Genomic DNA, 18,036 nt, shown 5'->3' on the forward strand with positions numbered 1-18,036 from the left:
TTTGCCAGTATTTTACTGAGGATTTTTGCATCGATGTTCATCAGGGATATTAAAATTCTCTTTTTTTTTGTTGTATCTCTGCCAGGCTTTGGTATCAGGATGATGTTGGCCTTGTAAAATGAGTTAGGGAGGATTCCCTCTTTTTCTATTGATTGGAATAGTTTCAGAAGGAATGGTAGCAACTCCTCCTTGTACCTCTGGTAGAATTCGGCTGTGAATCCGTCTGGTCCTGGACTTTTTTTGGTTGATAGGCTATTAATTATTGCCTCAATTTCAGAGCCTGCTATTGGTCCATTCAGGGATTCAACGTCTTCCTGGTTTAGTCTTGGGAGAGTGGTAAGTGTCCAGGAAGTTATCCATTTCTTCTAGGTTTTCTAGTTTATTTGCATAGAGGTGTTTATAGTATTCTCTGATGGTAGTTTGTATTTCTGTGGTGTCGGTGGTGATATCCCCTTTATCATTTTTTATTGTATCTACTTGATTCTTCTCTCTTTTTTTCTTTATTAGTCTTGCCAGCGGTCTATCAATTTTATTGATCTTTTCAAAAAACCAACTCCTGGATTCACTGATTTTTTGGAGGGTTTTTTGTGTGTCTATCTCCTTCAGTTCTGCTCTGATCTTAGTTATTTCTTGCCTTCTGCTAGCTTTTGAACATGTTTGCTCTTGCTTCTCTAGTTCTTTTGTGATGTTAGGGTGTCCATTTTAGATCTTTCCTGCTTTCTCTTGTGGGCATTTAGTGCTATAATTTCCCTCTACACACTGCTTTAAATGTGTCCCAGAGATTCTGGTATGTTGTATCTTTGTTCTCATTGGTTTCAAAGAACATCTTTATTTCTGCCTTCATTTCATCATGTACCCAGTAGTCATTCAGGAGCAGGTTGTTCAGTTTCCATATAGTTGAGCAGTTTTGATTGAGTTTCTTAGTCCTGAGTTCTAGTTTGATTGCACTGTGGTCTGAGAGACAGTTTGTTATACTTTCTGTTCTTGTACATTTGCTGAGGAGTGCTTTACTTCCAACTATGTGGTCAGTTTTGGAATAAGTGTGATGTGGTGCTGAGAAGAATGTATATTCTGCTGATTTGGGGTGGAGAGTTCTGTAGATGTCTATTAGGTCCACTTGGTGCAGAGTTGAGTTCAATTCCTGGATATCCTTGTTAACTTTCTGTCTCGTTGATCTGTCTAATATTGACAGTGGGGTGTTAAAATCTCCCATTATTACTGTATGGGAGTCTAAGTCTCTTTGTAAGTATCTTAAGGACCTGCTTTATGAATCTGGGTGCTACTGAAGGAAGCACTAAACATGGAAAGGAACAACAGGTACTAGCCATTGCAAAAACATGTCAAAATGTAAAGACCATCAAGATTAGGAAGAAACTGCATCAACTAGCGAGCAAAATAACCAGCTAATATCATAATGACAGGGTCAAGTTCACACATAACAATATTAACCTTAAATGTAAATGGACTGACCTAAATGGTCCAATTAAAGACACAGACTGGCAAATTGGATAACGAGTCAAGACCATCAGTGGGCGGAGCAAGATGGCCGAATAGGAACAGCTCCAGTCTCCAACTCCCAGCGCGAGCGACACAGAAGACCGGTGATTTCTGCATTTTCAACTGAGGTACTGGGGTCATCTCACTAGGGAGTGCCGGACAATCGGTGCTGGTCAGCTGCTGCAGCCTGACCAGCGAGAGCTGAAGCAGGGCGAGCATCGCCTCACCTGGAAGAGCAAGGGGAAGGGGATCCGTTTTCTAGCCAGGGGAACTGAGACACACAACACCTGGAAAATCGGGTAACTCCCACCCCAATACTGCGCTGCAAGCATACAGGCACACCAGGAGAATATATCCCACACCTGGCCAGGAGGGTCCCACGCCCACGAAGCCTCCCTCACTGCTAACACAGCAGTCTGCCGCGATCTATCCGCAAGGCAGCAGCGAGGCTGGGGGAGGGGCGCCCGCCATTGCTGAGGCTTAAGTAGGTAAACAAAGCCGCTGGGAAGCTCGAACTGGGTGGAGCTCACAGCAGCTCAAGGAAGCCTGCCTGTCTCTGTAGTCTCCACCTCTGGGGACAGCGCACAGCTGAAGACCAACAGGGGAAGTAGCGGGAGCCGGTGCAGACGCGAACGACTCTGTCTGACAGCTTTGGGGAGAGCCGTGGATCTCCCAACGCGGAGGTTGAGATCTGAGAACGGACAGACTGCCTGCTCAGGTGTGTCCCTGACCCCTGAGTAGCCTAGCTAGGAGAAATCCCCCACTAGGGGCAGTCTGACACCCCACACCTCACAGGGTGGAGTACACCCCTGAGAGGAAACTTCCAAAGGAAGAATCAGACAGGTACACTCACTGTTCAGCAATATTCTATCTTCGGCAACCTCTGCTGCTGATACCCAGGCAAACAGGGTCTGGAGTGGACCTCAAGCAATCTCCAACAGACCAACAGACAGTCCTTCTGACTGTCAGAAGGAAAACTATCAAACAGGAAGGACACCTATACCAAAACCCCATCAGTACGTCACCACCATCAAGACCAGAGACAGATAAAACCACAAAGATGGGGAAGAAGCAGGGCAGAAAAGCTGGAAATTCAAAAAATAAGAGCGCATCTCCCCCTGCAAAGGAGCGCAGCCCATCGCCAGCAACGGATCAAAGTTGGTCAGAGAATGACTTGGACGAGAGGAGAGAAGAAGGCTTCAGTCCATCAAACTTATCAGAGCTAAAGGAGGAATTACGTACCCAGCGCAAAGAAACTAAAAATCTTGAAAAAGAGTGGAAGAATTGACAGCTAGACTAATTAATGCAGAGAAGATCATAAACGAAATGACAGAGATGAAAACCATGACATGAGAAATACGTGACAAATGCACAAGCTTCAGTAACCGACTCGATCAACTGGAAGAAAGAGTATCAGCGATTGAAGATCAAATGAATGAAATGAAGCGAGAAGAGAAACCAAAAGAAAAAAGAAGAAAAAGAAATGAGCAAAGCCTGCAAGAAGTATGGGATTACGTAAAAAGACCAAATCTACGTCTGATTGGGGTGCCTGAAAGTGAGGGGGAAAATGGAACCAAGTTGGAAAACACTCTTCAGGATATCATCCAGGAGAACTTCCCCAACCTAGTAGGGCAGGCCAACATTCAAATTCAGGAAATACAGAGAACGCCACAAAGATACTCCTCCAGAAGAGCAACTCCAAGACACATAACTGCCAGATTCACCGAAGTTGAAATGCAGGAAAAAATCTTAAGGGCAGCCAGAGAGAAAAGGTCGGGTTACCCACAAAGGGAAGCCCATCAGACTAACAGCAGATCTCTCGGCAGAAACTCTACAAGCCAGAAGAGAGTGGGGGCCAATATTCAACGTTCTTAAGAAAGAATTTCAACCAGAATTTCATATCCAGCCAAACTAAGTTTCATAAGTGAAGGAGAAATAAAATCCTTTACAGATAAGCAAATGCTTAGAGATTTTGTCACCACCAGGCCTGCCTTACAAGAGACCCTGAAGGAAGCCCTAAACATGGAAAGGAACAACCGGGGTACCCAGCCATCGCAAAAACATGCCAAAATGTAAAGACCATCGAGGCTAGGAAGAAACTGCATCAACTAACGAGCAAAATAACCAGTTAATATCATAATCGCAGGATCAAGTTCACACATAACAATATTAACCTTAAATGTTAATGGACTAAATGCTCCAATTAAAAGACACAGACTGGCAAACTGGATAAAGAGTCAAGACCCATCAGTCTGCTGGTATTCAGGAGACCCATCTCACATGCAGAGACATACATAGGCTCAAAATAAAGGGATGGAGGAAGATCTACCAAGCAAATGGAGAACAAAAAAAAGCAGGGGTTGCAATCCTAGTCTCTGATTAAAACAGACTTTAAAACCATCAAAGATCAAAAGAGACAAAGAAGGCCATTACATAATGGTAAAGGGATCAATTCAACAGGAAGAGCTAACTCTCCTAAATATATATGCACCCAATACAGGAGCACCCAGATTCATCAAGCAAGTCCTTAGAGACTTACAAAGAGACTTAGACTCCCATACAATAATAATGGGAGACTTCAACACTCCGCTGTCAACATTAGACATATCAACGAGACAGAAAGTTAACAAGGATATCCAGGAATTGAACTCATCTCTGCACCAAGCGGATCTAATAGACATCTATAGAACTCTCCACCCCAAATCAACAGAATATACATTCTTCTCAGCACCACATCGCACTTATTCCAAAATGACCACATAATTGGAAGTAAAGCACTCCTCAGCAAATGTCAAAGAAACAGAAATTATAACAAACTGTCTCTCAGACCACAGTGCAATCAAACTAGAACTCAGGACTAAGAAACTCAATCAAAACCGCCTCAACTACATGGAAACTGAACAACCTGCTCCTGAATGACTACTGGGTACATAACGAAATGAAAGCGGAAATAAAGATGTTCTTTGAAACCAATGAGAACAAAGATACAACATACCAGAATCTCTGGGACACATTTAAAGCAGTGTGTAGAGGGAAATGTATAGCACTAAATGCCCACAAGAGAAAGCAGGAAAGATCTAAAATTGACACTCTAACATCACAGTAAAAAGAACTAGAGAGGCAAGAGCAAACACATTCAAAAGCTAGCAGAAGGCAAGAAATAACTAAGATCAGAGCCGAACTGAAGGAGATAGAGACACAAAAACCCTCCAAAAAATCAATGAATCCAGGAGTTGGTTTTTGAAAAGATCAACAAAATTGACAGACCACTAGCAAGGCTAATAAAGAAGAAAAGAGAGAGGAATCAAATAGATGCAATAAAAAATGATAAAGGGGATATCACCACTGACCCCACAGAAATACAAACTACCATCAGAGAATACTATAAACGCCTCTACGCAAATCAACTAGAAATCTAGAAGAAATGGATAATTTCCTGGACACTTACACTCTCCCAAGGCTAAACCAGGAAGAAGTTTGAATCCCTGAATAGACCAATAGCAGGCTCTGAAATTGAGGCAACAATTAATAGCCTACCCACCAAAAAAAGTCCAGGACCAGATGGATTCACAGCTGAATTCTACCAGGAGGAGCTGGTACCATTCCTTCTGAAACTATTCCAATCAATAGAAAAAGAGGGAATCCTCCCTAACTCATTTTATGAGGCCAACATCATCCTGATACCAAAGCCTGGCAGAGACACAACAAAAAAAGAGAATTTTAGACCAATATCCCTGATGAACATTGATGCAAAAATTCTCAATAAAATACTGGCAAACCGGATTCAGCAGCACATCAAAAAGCTTATCCACCATGATCAAGTGGGCTTCATCCCTGGGATGCAAGGCTGGTTCAACATTCGCAAATCAATAAACGTAATCCAGCATATAAACAGAACCAAAGACAAGAACCACATGATTGTCTCAATAGATGCAGAAAAGGCTTTTGACAAAATTCAACAGCCCTTCATGCTAAAAACGCTCAATAAATTCGGTATTGATGGAACGTACCACAAAATAATAAGAGCTATTTATGACAAACCCACAGCTAATATCATACTGAATGGGCAAAAACTGGAAAAATTCCCTTTGAAAACTGGCACAAGACAGGGATGCCCTCTCTCACCACTCCTATTCAACATAGTGTTGGAAGTTCTGGCTAGGGCAATCAGGCAAGAGAAAGAAATCAAGGGTATCCAGTTAGGAAAAGAAGAAGTCAAATTGTCCCTGTTTGCAGATGACATGATTGTATATTTAGAAAACCCCATCGTCTCAGCCCAAAATCTCCTTAAGCTGATAAGCAACTTCAGCAAAGTCTCAGGATACAAAATTAATGTTCAAAAATCACAAGCATTCTTATACACCAGTAAACAGACAAGCAGAGAGCCAAATCAGGAATGAACTTCCATTCACAATTGCTTCAAAGAGAATAAAATACCTAGGAATCCAGCTTACAAGGGATGTAAAGGACCTCTTCAAGGAGAACTACAAACCACTGCCTCAGTGAAATCAAAGAGGACACAAACAAATGGAAGAGCATACCATGCTCATGGATAGGAAGAATCAATATCGTGAAAATGGCCATACTCCCAAGGTTATTTATAGATTCAGTGCCATCCCCATCAAGCTACCAATGAGTTTCTTCACAGAATTGGAAAAAACTGCTTTAAAGTTCATATGGAACCAAAAAAGAGCCCGCATTGCCAAGACAATCCTAAGTCAAAAGGACAAAGCTGGAGGGGTCACGCTACCTGACTTCAAACTATACTACAAGGCTACAGTAACCAAAACAGCATGGTACTGGTACCAAAACAGAGATATAGACCAATGGAACAGAACAGAGTCCTCAGAAATAATTACCATACATCTACAGCCATCTGATCTTTGACAAACCTGAGAGAAACAAGAAATGGGGAAAGGATTCCCTATTTAATAAATGGTGCTGGGAAAATTGGCTAGCCATAAGTAGAAAGCTGAAACTGGATCCTTTCCTTACTCCTTATACGAAGATTAATTCAAGATGGATTAGAGACTTAAATGTTAGACCTAATACCATAAAACCCTAGAAGAAAATCTAGGTAGTACCATTCAGGACATAGGCATGGGCAAGGACTTCATGTCTAAAACACCAAAAGCAACGGCAGCAAAGCAAAAATTGACAAATGGGATCTAATTAAACTAAAGAGCTTTTGCACAGCAAAAGAAACTACCATCAGAGTGAACAGGCAACCTATAGAATGGGAGAAAATTTTTGCAACCTACTCATCTGACAAGGGCTAATATCCAGAATCTACAAAGAACTCAAACAAATATACGAGAAAAAACAAACAACCACATCAAAAAGTGGGGAAAGGATATGAACAGACATTTCTCAAAAGAAGATATTCATACAGCCAACAGACACATGAAAAATGCTCATCATCACTCGCCATCAGAGAAATGCAAATCAAAACCACAATGAGATACCATCTCACACCAGTTAGAATGGCAATCATTAAGAAGTCAGGAAACAACAGTTGTTGGAGAGGATGTGGAGAAATAGGAACACTTTACACTGTTGGTGGGATTGTAAACTAGTTCAACCATTATGGAAAACAGTATGGCAATTCCTCAACGATCTAGAACTAGATGTACCATATGACCCAGCCATCCCACTACTGGGTATATACCCAAAGGATTATAAATTATTCTACTACAAAGACACATGCACACGTATGTTTATTGCGGCACTATTCACAATAGCAAAGACTTGGAATCAACCCAAATGTCCATCTGTGACAGACTGGATTAAGAAAATGTGGCACATATACACCATGGAATACTATGCAGCCATAAAAAAGGATGAGTTTGCGTCCTTTGTAGGGACATGGATGCAGCTGGAAACCATCATTCTTAGCAAACTATCACAAGAACAGAAAACCAAACACCGCATGTTCTCACTCATAGGTGGGAACTGAACAATGAGATCACTTGGACTCGGGAAGGGGAACATCACGCACTGGGGCCCATCATGGGGAGGGGGGAGGGGGGAGGAGGGAGGGATTGCATTGGGGAGTTATACATGATATAAATGATGAATTGATGGGTGCTGACGAGTTGATGGGTGCAGCACACGAACATGGCATAAGTATACATATGTAACAAACCTGCACGTTATGCACATGTACCCTAGAACTTAAAGTATAATAAAAAAAAAAAAAAGAAAAAAAAAAAAAAAAAGACCCATCAGTTTGCTGTATTCAAGAGACCCATCGCACATGCAGAGACACACATAGGCTCAAAATAAAGGGATGGAGGAAGATCTACCAAGGAAATGGAAAACAAAAAAAAGCAGTGGTTTCAATCCTAGTCTCTGATAAACAGACTTTAACCATCAAAGATCAAAAGAGACAAAGAAGGCCATTACATAATGGTAAAGGGGTAAACTCATCAGGAAGAGCTAACTTTCCTAAATATATACGCACCCAATACAGATTTTTTTCTTTTTAAAGATTGTTTTGGCTATTTGGGGTCCCTTGAGATTCCATGTGAATTTTAGCATGGATTCTCTACTGCAGAAAAAATATCATTGGATTTTTATAAGGATTGCATGAATCTCTAGATGGCTCATTTTAATAAAATTTTCTTCTTATCCATGAACATGGGATGTGTTCCATTTATTTATGTCTTTTTAAAACTTCTTAGCAATGTTTTGCAGTCTTCATCATACAAGTCTTTCACTTCCTTTGTTAAGTTAATCTCTAAGTATTTTATTGTTTTTCATTCCATTATAAATGGAATTGTTTTCAAAATTTTCCTTTCAGATTGTTCATTTTTAGTGCATAAAGATGATATTCATTTTTGTATGCTGACTTTGTACCCTATTTTGTATTCTGCTACTTTGCAGAATTCCTTTATTAGTTCTAACAGGTTTTTTGTTTGTTTGTTTATTATTTTTTATTTTTTTTTGTGATGTGGAATCTTTTGTGTTTTCTACATATAAGAGCATATTACCTGCAAACAGAGGTAATTTTACTTCTTCCTTCCCAATTTAGATGCTTTTGATATTTTTTCTTGCTTAATTGTTTTGGCTGTGGCTTCCAGTACTATCTTGAATTATTGAATAAAAGTGGTGAAAGTGGGCATCCTTGTCTTCAATCTTAGAGAACAGCTTTCAGTTTTTCACCACTGAGTATGATGTTTTCAGTGGGGTTTTCATATATGGTTTTTGTTATGTTGAGGTAGTTTTCTTCTATTTTTTGTTACTTGAGTGTTTTCATCATATAATTTTGTATAATCTTGTCAAATGCTTATTCTGTTTTAATTAAAATATCCATGTTTCCCCCCTTCTTTTTGTTAATATGGTATATTACAATGATGATTTTATATGTAGAGCCATCCTAGCATTCCAGGAATAAATCCCACATAGTTATGATACATAATTCTTTAATATGCTGCCGAATTCAATTTGCTAATATCTTGTTGGGGATTTTGCATTAATGTTCATAAGGGGTACTGTTCTGTAGTTTTCTTTTCTTGTAGTGCCTTTTTCTGTCATTGGTGTCAGGGTAATGCTGGTGCCAGAATGAGTTATGAAGTGTTTTCTCCTCTTCAATTTTCTGGAAGAGTTGAGAAGGATTGGTACTAGTTCTTTAAATGTTTGGTAGAATTCACCAGTGAAGCCATCAAGTCAAGGACATTTCTTTGTTGAGAGATTTGGATTACGGGTTCAATTTCCTTACTAACCATAAGTGTTTTTTGATTGTATAACTCTCTGTGATACAGTCTTGGTAAGTTTTGTGTTTCTAGGAATTTTATCTAGGTTATCTAATTTGTTGGCATATATTGCTCATAGAATTCTCTTAAAATCTTTTTTATTTTCATGGAATCAGTAATAATGTTCCTATTTTCTTTCTGATTTGAGCAAACTGAGTCTTTTCTCTCTTTTTTCTTAGTCTAGCTAAAGGTTTGTCAATTTTGTTGATCTTCTTAACCATTTTTTGGTTTTATCTATTTTCTCTATTATTTTTCTATTTACTTATTATTACTATTTTCTATCTCATTTATCTCTGCTCTAATCTTATTATTTATTCCTTCTGATAGCTCTGGGTTTAATTTGTTCTTTTTTTTCTAGTTACTTCAGTTGTAAAGTTAGGTTGTTTATTTGGGATCATTCTTGCTTTTTTAATGTAAGCATTTATAGTTATAAATTTCTCCCATAGCACTGCCTTCCCTATATCCCATATGTTTTGGAATGTTGTGTTTTGTTTTCATTGTCTCTAAGTATTTTCTTTTTCTTTTTCTTGTGATTTCTTCTTTAATCCATTGGTTGTTTAATAATGTATTAATTTTCACAATTGGTGAATTTTCCAGTTTTCTTTCTCTAATTGATTTCTATCTTCATCCTGTTTTGGTCAGAAACAAATACTTTGTATGATATCATATTTTAAATGTCTGTTAAGACTTAATTTGTGACATAAATAACCTATGGTCTGTCCTGGAGAATGTCCCATGTGCACCTGAGAATGTGTATTCTGTGATTATTGAGTAGAGTGTTCTGTATATGTCTGTCATAACCCTTGCTTTATTGTGTTGTTCAAATCCTCTATTTCTTTACTTTATCTTCTGTCTGATTCTATCCATTATTGACAATGCTAACGTCTCTTTATTGTGGACCTGAATTATTCCCTTGTGTCCACTTATTGTCTTTCTTTTATTCTTTTTTCCCTTTCAAAAAATGTGAAGTTTTAAAATATCCACTAGAATATAAGCTCTATGTGGCTGAAGATTTTTGTCTATTGCTCAGTGCTCTATTTGTAGTTCAGTGCTCTATCTTTGGTTCTAGTAGTTTGGGATATACTAGATACTCCATTTTGAATGAATGGACATGGGAAAGTAAAAAATTAATATAGAAAACACATTGTACCCCCATGCTTTATCAAAATTTGAGATATTACCATATTTGCCCCAGATTTCTCTTTTAAGAAATTAAATATTACAGATAAAGTTGAAACCCCCTAGACACCTTTCCTGGATCTTATTCACCTTTCTCCATCCCCAGTGATAGTTGCTGTCAGTAATTTGGTGTTTATCTTTATTACATAAATTTTTTTTACTTTGTGACATATTTAGAAATCTCCATAATAATGTATAGCATTGTTCTGAAGGATTATAAATTTTATATAAATAAATGACATCATATTTTACATACAATTTTCTATACTATTTTATGAAATTTTTCCTTCTATGTTATATTTATGGAATTAATCCATGTTGATACATGTGGATCCAGTTCATTCATTTAAATGGTATTTTGTTTTGTGGGGTTTTTTGCTTGCTTGTATCAAAATTTGTTTATATCTCCTACTGATGGACATTTAAGTGGTTTCCTGATTTTTGCCATTTCTAGCACTGCTACAATAAACATTCGTATAAAAGTGTCCTTGCACAGCAATCTTCAAATGTTCCTCTGTGAAGAACCTTTGTTTAGGGTTGGAAAGCTGGTGCACAGGGTATAGAGTTTCATCTCTAGTAGATGTTGTCAAATTGTTCTCCAAATATTTTGTGCAAATTAACATTCCCAACAGAAATATTTGAGAGTTCACCTTGCTTCACATCCAAGCCACCATTTGGTATCATCAGGCTTTAAGTAGTTTTTATCATCTTATGATGTGAAGTGGCGACTTACTTTTATTATGCTTTCTCTGTTTACTAGAAAAAGTTTAACAATGTTTTATATGTTCATTGGTCATTAGGCAATCCTCTTCTATAAACTGCTATCTAATATAACCGTCTATTTTTTAATGAGCGATTTTTTTTCTCTCTCTTTTTAATTTGCAGGCAATCATTATATATGCTGGCAACTAATCCTTTGTCAGCCATATGCATTGTAAATACCTCCTTTTGGTCTACGTTTTATCTTAACATTACTTAAGATATAAAGAAGTTTTATATTTTAATGGAGCTAAATTTATCAGTTTTTTTCTTAATTGCTTAGTATATTGTTCAAGAACTCTCTCTCCACCCTCAGGTCTTAAAGATATTCTCGTATGCTATTATCTAAATTTTTAAAATACTGCTGTACACATTTAGTTTTTAATTTAGTCTGGGGAATGAGGTAAGAATTAAATTTTATCTTTTTCCATATGGACAACTAATTGCTCCACTACCATTTTATTACCCCACTGATCTGTAATGCAGCTCTTGACATATTACGTTTCCCTGTATGCATGGGACTGAGCTCTGTATTCCATTCCACTTGTCATCTTGTCTCTGTGCCAAAATCACATTGTAGCAATCACTATAATTTTACAAAAATTATTCATCTCTTCCTCACCTTGTTCATCTTCAAAAATTTTTGAGCTATTGTTGTCCTTTTCTTTACCATTTAAATATTAGGGACATTGTCAAGTTAAATATAAAACTCTGATGGAATTGCATTGGATTTATAAATAAATTTGGAGAGAACTGCCATCTTTATTATAGTGAATCTTCCCATCCAAAACCATGGTTTTTACTTGGGACTTCTCCATTTATTTAGGACTTCCTTTACTTCAATAATGCTATAATTTTTTCATTATCTTGTACATCTTTATTAGATTTCTTCTTAGGTGAATTATAGTCTTTGTTGTCCCATTGTGAAAAGTATGTTTTTTGTATTGCTTTTCTGGTTATGAGTGTTACTGATTATGCTGTGCTTTGTATCAAAAAATCTAGATCAACTCTCAACTTTGATTTAGAATCATGTATTGGTTAATCATTAGAAATAATACCTCTTAGATTTTATGTGTATGTAAGTATGCTTCACATTTCTTTCCAATTCTATACCCTTATGTTTTTATTTGCCTTACTGGATCGACTATAACCTTTAGTACATTATTGAATAGAAGTGGTGACATAAATATCTTTATCTTGTCCCTGACTTTAATGGTAATGCTTCTAAAGTCTCATCAATAGGCAGGATTCCTGCAGATTTTTGAATATTAGGTAAATAAAATTCACTTCTATTCCTAGTTTGTTAATACATTTTTAAAAATTATGACGAATATTAATTTTTCATCAAATGCTTTTTCTGGAGTTACTGAGATAATCATAAGGCTTTTCTTAACATCTAAATATGGCATACCATATCAAAATATTTTGGAATCTCTTCTTGAAACCATCCTTCCATTCCTGATATGAACCGAACTGGAACATAAACACTGCTGATTTTGATTTGCTAACATTTGAATTAGAATGTTTTATCTCTCTGCTGATAAATGAAATGGATCTATAGCTTTATTTTCTTGTATTTTTTCTGATCTCAAGATTACACTAGGTTTGAAAATGAGCTCTGTGGCTTTTCCTCTTTTCCAGCTCCCTGAAATAATGTGCATAAGTTAGAGACTATACCTTGAAGATACAACACCCAGCTGTAAAATCATCAGTACCCGGTGGCTTTTTGGGGGGGAAGAGTTTTGGTTACTGACTTCACTTCTTTAACAGCGATTAGACTATTCATATTGTCAAATTTTTCATTCAACCAATTTTTGTAATTTATTTTTAAAGAAATTATTTCATCTAAAATTTTAAATTTGTTACTAGTAGTATTTTGTAGTTTTAAAAACATCTCCATCTGGAAAAACAGTGGTTCCCATGGGTGGGGTGGGGAGAGGAAGTGAGGAGATGTAGGTCAAAGGATATAAAATAGTAAATACGTAGGATGGACAGGTCTAGAGATTTAATGTGAAACATGAGGACTACAGTTAATAAAATTGTACTGTATTAGGAATTTTTGTTAAGTAGATTTTAGTAGCTATGTGAGACGACAAGTATGTTAATCTGCTTCACTATAGTAACTGCTTGACTATATGTATCCTATAATATCCTGTCACAAATCTCAAATATACACAATACAATGTATTTTTTAAAAACTCATATATTTATAGGAAAGTCCCTTATTTAGATGCTAATATTATACATTTGTGCCTTTTGTATTTTTTCTTGATTGCCTTTTTTCAAATAAAAAGCTTTTGGTTTTATTTATCCAATCTATTGCTCCTTTAATTAATTTCTATTCTTTATTATTTCTTTTCTTCTACATTTCTTGTGTTTATTTTGCTTTTCTTTTTCTAACTTTTTAATCCAATCGCTAATTTATTTTAAAATATATTCTTTCCTTCCCTCCCACCGAGACGGAGTCTTGCTCTGTTGCCCAGGCTGGAGTGCAGTGGTGTGATCTCAGCTCACTGCAACCTCTGCACTCTCGGGTTCAAGTGAGTCTCCTGCCTCAGCCTCTGGAGTAGCTGGGATTACAAGCGTGTGCCACCACGCCTGTCTAATTGTTTGTATTTTAGTAGAGACGAGGTTTCACCATGTTGGCCAGGATGGTCTTGAACTCCTTGACCTTATGATCTGCCTGCCTCGGCCAGCCAATATATCTTATTTCTTAAAGATGTCATTTTGTGCTATAAATTGACCTCTGACTACCATAACTTTAGCCATTTGCTATGTAGTACATTCATTACTGTTTAATGCTAACTGTAATTTCTATTGTGATTTCCCTCTTTAACCTGTGTTATTTAAGTTTCCAAGCATATTTTTGCCTGCTGCATCAAATGGTAGTTCTACTTTTAGTTCCTAGGGAATCTCCACACTGTTTTCCATAATGTTTGTACTAGTTACATTCCCACCAGCAGTGCAGAAGTGTTCCCTTTTCACCGCATCGTCACCAGCATCTTTTATTATTATTATTATTAGAGCCATTCTTGCTGGAGTAAGGTGTTATTGCATTGTGGTTTTGATTGGCATTTCCCTGATCATCAGTGATGCTGAACATTTCTTCATATGCTCGTTGGCCATTTGTACATCTTCTTTTGAGAATTGTCTATTAATGTCCTTAGCCCACTTTTGGATGGGATTGTTTGTTATTTTCTTGCTAATTTGTTTGAGTTCCTTGTAGATTCTGGGTGTTAGTCCTTTGTTGGATGTATAGATTGTGAAGATTTTCTCCCACTCTGTGGGTTGTATGTTTACTCTGCTGACTGTTCCTTTTGCCATGCAAAAGCTCTTTACATTCATTCTTTAAAAGAATATCCTGTAATGATAGTTTATGATTGGTTACTTGTCTAAGTCTTTGTGATTATAAAAATGTCCTAATTTTATGCATTTTAATAGTTTTGCTTGGTATAAAATCCTCGATTGAAAGTTAATTTCTCTCAGCCCAGGAAGATATCACTGTCTTCTTACATCTCAAGTCCACTGTCCATCTACTGAGTGTTCCTTCACATGGAATCTCTTCTTTCGGATAGCTTTTAATATTTGTCTCTTTTTTGTTGATGTTCTTCAATTTACTATGTTGTTCATTTATTTTTATTTATCCTGCTTGCTACTAGTGTGCTTTTAATCAGAGTACTCCTGCCATCTTACAATTCTGGAAAGTCCCAGCTCTTATTTTATCATATATTGCTCTTCCATCCCCCTCTGCTGTCACTCCTATTAGGCACATATTATAGGATTTATGTCACTCTATCAAAATCCCTACTCTTGCCCACAAGGTTGCACCAATAATGTTTTGCCATCATTCTAAATGGAAAATTAAATAAAATATAATGAAATGTTTATATTTTCTTAATGAAAAATGCTAATTCAGAAATACAATGAGTCATATTTGTATTTCAAACAAAGGGAAGACTGTAAGATTATTGCAAAATTCTGTGTACTATATTACATTACAAGGCTAAATATATAATTACACATTGAATTTGATAAACAAAAGAATCAGAAAGATTCTTGAGACCTGAAATTTATAAGTGACAATAACATCACTTATCTCTAACTTCAAACTAGTTATACGACATTTTTAATTGTTGAAACCTGAAGTCATTAAAAATTTGTTGGTACATATTTATAGAAGCATGTATTAATTCTATTTGTGGTTGTCTATGTGTATGTATGTATATTTGTGTGTGTACATATATAGATATAAATCTTACATAAAATGACATACTCCAGCAGCCCTTACTTAAGTTTTCTTTATAACCATCATTATTTCATACCAATTTTTAAATAACAATGATTGTTAAAAAAATATATATTGCAATCTGATAAACTGTTTGTCTATTTTCTTCCTCTAAAATGTGATCTCCATGAGGGTAGGGACTTAATCTTTTTTTGTCATTATTGTACTGCCTGGAACACTTCCTAACATGTAGTACTAGTTCCTTAAATATTTGTTGAGTGAATGGTAACATTTTTATATGTTCCAGACCTGAATTTGAATTAAAATTGAGCAAGAGAGAGACTTCCATGAAATATGTGAACTAGAAGGGTTATAGGTAAGCTCTGGGTCCAGATGGATCGTAAAGCTGAGGAGTGTGGAGTGTGTGGCTGAGAGAGGTAGAACGAATTAGGCAATGCCACAAGTCAGAGGACTCAAAGAGTGTGTAGTTCTGGCCACGACCAACGTCAATTGAGGAAAGCTAGGAGAGGAAAGCTGGCCAAATGTTTGGGGGTGTACAAATTTGTTCAAGATTAAGCCTGCAAGCTTAGATGCAAGCATATAAAGAATCCGATGGATGGCTGCTCCAATAGAAACACCCTACATGGGGTCTGCAGCCACACCACCCTGTATGCACCCAGTCTCATCTGATCTGGGAGGCTTAGCAGGGTCAGGCCTCAGTAGTACCCAGAAGGAAAATGCAGCACATAGGATGTGTCCTTCGATAGGTCCCACTGACATTCAAACTCCTTAGTATGGCACACAAGGTCCTTCACATCCTGGTCTCCCTGTCCAGCCTCCTCTATCATCACTCTACTATTGATCTAAAGTTGGCTCCATCCATTTTTGACTAATCACACATCCCTAAACAGCACATTCATGTTTCTCACCGACTTTGGCCTCTTTCTTTCCTCCTGCGCAGAATATTACACCTGGTCTCTTTACCTTCGTTTTCCCCTTAAGTCCCCTGCCTATCCTCCCTTGTGTTTCAGGTCTTCGCTGAAACATGGGCACTCGTGGGAAGTGCTTTCTGCTCCCCAGGCTCAGGTATGGTGCCTTTCTGATGTGTCTCCATAACACCACTCACTCCTATGTAACATTCGTCATGCAGTTCTGAAATTGCCACTCTTGAGGTCTGTCTTTCTAACCAGTCAATATGTTCCTCAAAGACAGGGATGGGTTATGTTCCGGCACCTGGCACAACAAATTTTTTTTTTTTTTTTTTTTTGAGATGGAGTTTCACTCTTTTTGCCTAGGCTGGAGTGCAATGGCACGATCTCAGCTCACTGCAACCTCCGCCTCCTGGGTTCAAGCGATTCTCCTGCCTCAGTTTCCCGAGTAGCTGGGATTAAAGGAACCCACCACTATACCCAGCTAATTTTTTTTTTTTTTTTTTTTTTTTGGTATTTTTAGTAGAGATGGGGTTTCGCCATGTTGGCCAGGCTGGTCTTGAACTCTTGGCCTCAGGTGATCTGCCTTGGCCTCCCAAAGTGCTGGGATTACAGGCATGAACCGCCATGTCTGGCCTGTCACAACAATTGACACATAGAGGGCACTCGGTCAATAGTACTGAATAAATGATGAGTGAAAGAGTATGAATGAATGAACGTGGACAGGTGCAGTAAGGCCGTTGAATCATAGGCAGCGTAAAGAGGCATGGTTATTTAGTTGGTTAAGTCTTAAACCCACTGAAGAAGAGTATGTTTGGTGCAGGAGTCAAGGGAGCTTTAGGGAAGACCGGGAGGCCTTGGTTTCCCAACGGAGTTGCTTTGAGCAAGGTTAAGTCCAAGTCAGGTTAAGGATATGGCAGGGCAAAAACATCAGGTAGCCAGAGTTTGTCTTTGGAAATTCCAGCCTTTCTTTTCTGGTGATTTCCCCAACCCCTGCTGCAGCAGTCTCTTATTTACTCTGACTCAAACACCAAATTCCCTTCTACTGCTCTTTCTACTTTCTACGACACCAGCTCTCTAGATATCTTTGTTCCTAATTTTTTTTTTTTTTTTTTTTTTTTTTTGGTAGAGACTGAGGTCTCCTTATGGCGTTGCCCAGGCTGGTGCTAAACTCCTGGCCTCAAGTGATCCTCCTGCCTCAACCTCCCAAAGTGCTGGATTATAGGTGTAAGCCACCTCTGGACATCTTATCTGTGAAATTTTAGGCACTGATCAGTGTGGAAACAGCCATGAACTGCAGGATGTTCTCAGAGGCTCTGACATTATGGCCCACAAGAAGCTGCCCACTCGGTTTCTAGTCAGTTAGGCGTGGACTTCATCAGTCACAAAATGAAGAACCAGAGAGCCTCCCAGGAGGACACAAAGATGCCTCAGAGAGGCATGGAGGTGTTAAAGAGGGAAGTGCCTGCTAGAATTTCAGTGGGTTGGAAATACTCTTTAACGATGCACAAATCATAGGTATACATTTTCTGACAATTGGAATCTATTATTACTTGAACCAGCTGTTCTCCAGGCTGTTTCCTGTAATGGAAGGGATACTTTGAGTATATCTTTCCAATCCTACATCCTCAGAAAATCTACACTGATACTAAAATAAAGGGACTCAGTTCTCCTACAAGAACCTATGCGAGAA

At 37.8% G+C, this 18,036-nt stretch overlaps 1 long non-coding RNA gene across 1 annotated transcript in view; it reads left to right on the forward strand.

The window, feature by feature from the left end:
- LOC115900374 overlaps window positions 1–18,036 on the forward strand; it is a 110,714-nt gene that overhangs the window by 60,164 nt on the left and 32,514 nt on the right. Inside the window, exon 2 of the long non-coding RNA XR_004060036.1 lies at window positions 16,446–16,500. This is a non-coding gene — a long non-coding RNA (uncharacterized LOC115900374). The remainder of the gene's footprint in view (window positions 1–16,445; window positions 16,501–18,036) is intronic.

The sequence above is a fragment of the Rhinopithecus roxellana genome, chromosome 11 (genome assembly GCF_007565055.1).
Source record: "Rhinopithecus roxellana isolate Shanxi Qingling chromosome 11, ASM756505v1, whole genome shotgun sequence".
In the NCBI taxonomy this organism is placed as follows: domain Eukaryota; kingdom Metazoa; phylum Chordata; class Mammalia; order Primates; family Cercopithecidae; genus Rhinopithecus; species Rhinopithecus roxellana.